At 38.9% G+C, this 4,493-nt stretch overlaps 1 pseudogene; it reads right to left on the minus strand.

The window, feature by feature from the left end:
• Window positions 1–1,591: 1,591 nt before the first annotated feature.
• LOC135534922 (septin-8-A-like) overlaps window positions 1,592–4,493 on the minus strand; it is a 17,402-nt pseudogene continuing 14,500 nt past the window's right edge.

The following is a 4,493-nucleotide window of genomic DNA, read 5'->3' on the forward strand; positions in this document are numbered from 1 at the left end:
GGAGGTATGTTGGGTCATTGTTCTGCTGAAAAACAAATGATAGTGGGACTAAACCCAAACCAGATGTGATGGCGTATCGCTGCAGAATTCTGTGGTAGACATGCTGGTAAGGTATGCCTTGAATTCTAAATACATCTCAGACCGTGTCACCAGTAAAGCACCCCCACACCATCACACCTCCTCCTCCATGCTTCACGGTGGGAAATACACATGCAGAGATCATCCGTTCACCAACACAGCGTCTCACAAAGACAGGGTGGATGGAACCAAAAATCTCACATTTGGACTCCAATCCAAAGGATACATTTCCACCGGTTGAATGTCTATTGCTCGTGTTTCTTGGCCCAAGCAAATCTCTTCTTATTATTGGTGTCCTTTAGTAGTGGCTTCTTTGCAGCAATTTGACCATGAAGGCCTGATTCACACATTCTCCTCTGAACAGTTGATGTTGAGATGTGTCTGTTACTTGATGTTTGAAGCATTTATTTGGGCTGCAATTTCTGAGGCTGGTAACTCTAATGAACTAATCCTCTGTAGCAGAGGTAACTCTGGGTCTTCCATTCCTGTGGAGGTCCTCATGAGAGACAGTTTCATCATAGCGCTTGATGGTTTTTGCGACTGCACTTTAAGAAATGTTCAAAGTTCTTGAAATGTTCCGTATTGACTGACCTTCATGTCTTAAAGTAATGGACTGTTCTTTCTCTTTGCTTATTTGAGCTGTTCTTGCCATAATATGGACGTGGTCTTTTACCAAATTGGGCTGTATACCCCCCTACCTTGTCACAACAACAGATTGGCTCAAACACATTACGGAGGAAAGAAATTCCACAAATCTACTTAAGGCACACCTGTTAATTGAAATGCATTCCAGGTGACTACCTCATCAAGCTGGTTGAGAGAATGCCAAGAGTGTGCAAAGCTGTCATCAAGGCAAAATGTGTCTATTTGAAGAATCTCAAATATAAAATATATTTAGACACTTTTTTGGTTACTATATGATTCCATGTGCTATTGCATAGTTTTGATGTCGTCACTATTATTATACAATGTAGAAAATAGTCAAAATAAAGAAAAACCCTTGAATGAGTATGTGTTCTAAAACTTTTGACCGGTAGTGTATATACACACAAAAGTATGTGGACACCCCTTCAAATTAGTGGATGACAGGTGTATAAAATCGAGCACACAGCCATGAAATCGCAACTGGCAAACATTGGCAGTAGAATGGCCTGTACTGAAGAGCTCAGTGATTTTCAACGTGGCACCGTCATAAGATCCCACCTTTCCAACAGGCTGTTGTAGCAGCACTGTTCAAACATCTAGTGGAAAGCCTTCCCAGAAGAGTGGAGGCTGTTATATATTGCTTGTTTGTTTTTGAAGCACATTGAGATTCTTTGAAAAGCGCTATAGAAATGTAATAAATTATTATTAAATATACTGTACTCTACCTAGCTACAGCATCATAAACTACTTCTTAATATATATATATTAAAAAACAAATATAGTATTAATATGCATATATTCATATACAGTATACAAGTTCTGTATTAATGTAAGACAGCACTGGATTAATTATTAGACTTTTCCCATGGTAGCTGGACACACGTTCACACCAAGAATGTAAAACAACTTATGCTAAGTTGTCATAACAGAGTTCAGATTTTCTTTTCACAGTGCTGACTCTTGTGGAATCAGCACCGGAGATAAAAGGTGTCCCAAATGACACCCTATTGTTCCTGGTCAAAAGTAGTACACTATATACTGCAGGGAATAGGGTGCCATTTGGGACATATTCATAAAGTCCACTGTGTATGGTCACTTTTCTGATCCTTGAATACACATTAGGGGTTCACAGCCAGCTCATCATCACACATCTCTCTCACATGTAGTGTCAAAGAGGTGTGTCACTGAGGCCATTCATACAATTTCAAAATGAAAATAGTCCCTGAAGATAAAAGTGAAGATAAAATAAGTCCCTTGTTCCCATGGTGATGAAGATACACATTCCTGGTTGCCTTGGTGTTGCTGCGCGGCCATGAATCAACTGAAAGAGGAAAGAAAGAAAATATGGCAAAAAATATGGTAAAAATATGGTAAAAGGAACTTGTATAGAATTTGATAAATGAGTTGGAAAATCAAAGAAAATATCGTATGTAAAAACAAAATACTAGGTTGAGAACGCTGCGTCAGCAATGATCGCAATTATTTCACCGTCATATACGTTTCAGGCTTTACATAGTGAACAAAACTGTTATATGACACGTCCATCTTCTCACAAATGGTTATATGATGAAATATGGGAAGTGTCCAGTAGAGGGCACTATGACTTTCACATGAACGAGTCATCAGAGTCGTAGTCAATAGTCAACCTTCTTATTTCCTCACATTTCGTCACACTCTCTCCTCCTCATCAGTGTGCTTCTTAACAATTCCTGTCACCGAGACTCTATTAAGTTAAATGTCCAACAAGTCTCTGAGGTCTGAGGAGAGAGACCATTATTCCATTACAATAGACAGGCTGACACTGGGATAGAATCACAGACAGTAGCGTGTAACTATGCTTCTTTTTTTATGCAAGATGTCTAACTGAACTGAATAGGCTACCATCTAAGATGTCTAACTGAAGTGAATAGGCTACCATCTAAGATGTCTAACTGAGTAGGCTACCATCTAAGATGTCTAACTGAAGTGAATAGGCTACCATCTAAGATGTCTAACTGAAGTGAATAGGCTACCATCTTAGATGTCTAACTGTGAAGTGAATAGGCTACCATCTAAGATGTCTAACTGTGAAGTGAATAGGCTACCATCTAAGATGTCTAACTGAAGTGAATAGGCTACCATCTAAGATGTCTAACTGAAGTGATTAGACTACCATCTAAGATGTCTAACTGAAGTGAATAGGCTACCATCTAAGATGTCTAACTGAACTGAATAGGCTACCATCTAAGATGTCTAACTGAAGTGAATAGGCTACCATCTAAGATGTCTAACTGAAGTGAATAGGCTACCATCTAAGATGTCTAACTGAACTGAATAGGCTACCATCTAAGATGTCTAACTGAACTGAATAGGCTACCATCTAAGATGTCTAACTGAGTAGGCTACCATCTAAGATGTCTAACTGAACTGAATAGGCTACCATCTAAGATGTCTAACTGAACTGAATAGGCTACCATCTAAGATGTCTAACTGAACTGAATAGGCTACCATCTAAGATGTCTAACTGAACTGAATAGGCTACCATCTAAGATGTCTAACTGAACTGAATAGGCTACCATCTAAGATGTCTAACTGAACTGAATAGGCTACCATCTAAGATGTCTAACTGAGTAGGCTACCATCTAAGATGTCTAACTGTGAACTGAATAGGCTACCATCTAAGATGTCTAACTGAACTGAATAGGCTACCATCTAAGGTGTCTAACTGAACTGAATAGGCTACCATCTAAGGTGTCTAACTGAACTGAATAGGCTACCATCTAAGGTGTCTAACTGAAGTGAATAGGCTACCATCTAAGATGTCTAACTGAAGTGAATAGGCTACCATCTAAGATGTCTAACTGAAGTGAATAGGCTACCATCTAAGATGTCTAACTGAATAGGCTACCATCTAAGATGTCTAACTGAACTGAATAGGCTACCATCTAAGATGTCTAACTGAAGTGAATAGGCTACCATCTAAGATGTCTAACTGAATAGGCTACCATCTAAGATGTCTAACTGAAGTGAATAGGCTACCATCTAAGATGTCTAACTGAATAGGCTACCATCTAAGGTGTCTAACTGAAGTGAATAGGCTACCATCTAAGATGTCTAACTGAAGTGAATAGGCTACCATCTAAGATGTCTAACTGAATAGGCTACCATCTAAGGTGTCTAACTGAAGTGAATAGGCTACCATCTAAGATGTCTAACTGAATAGGCTACCATCTAAGATGTCTAACTGAACTGAATAGGCTACCATCTAAGATGTCTAACTGAAGTGAATAGGCTACCATCTAAGATGTCTAACTGAATAGGCTACCATCTAAGATGTCTAACTGAACTGAATAGGCTACCATCTAAGATGTCTAACTGAAGTGACTAGGCTACCATCTAAGATGTCTAACTGAACTGAATAGGCTACCATCTAAGATGTCTAACTGAACTGAATAGGCTACCATCTAAGATGTCTAACTGAAGTGAATAGGCTACCATCTAAGATGTCTAACTGAAGTGAGTAGGCTACCATCTAAGATGTCTAACTGAAGTGAATAGGCTACCATCTAAGATGTCTAACTGAACTGAATAGGCTACCATCTAAGATGTCTAACTGAACTGAATAGGCTACCATCTAAGATGTCTAACTGAGTAGGCTACCATCTAAGATGTCTAACTGAACTGAATAGGCTACCATCTAAGATGTCTAACTGAACTGAATAGGCTACCATCTAAGATGTCTAACTGAACTGAATAGGCTACCATCTAAGATGTCTAACTGAACTGAATAG

The sequence above is a fragment of the Oncorhynchus masou genome, unplaced genomic scaffold, assembly GCF_036934945.1.
Source record: "Oncorhynchus masou masou isolate Uvic2021 unplaced genomic scaffold, UVic_Omas_1.1 unplaced_scaffold_4161, whole genome shotgun sequence".
NCBI classification, from domain to species: domain Eukaryota; kingdom Metazoa; phylum Chordata; class Actinopteri; order Salmoniformes; family Salmonidae; genus Oncorhynchus; species Oncorhynchus masou.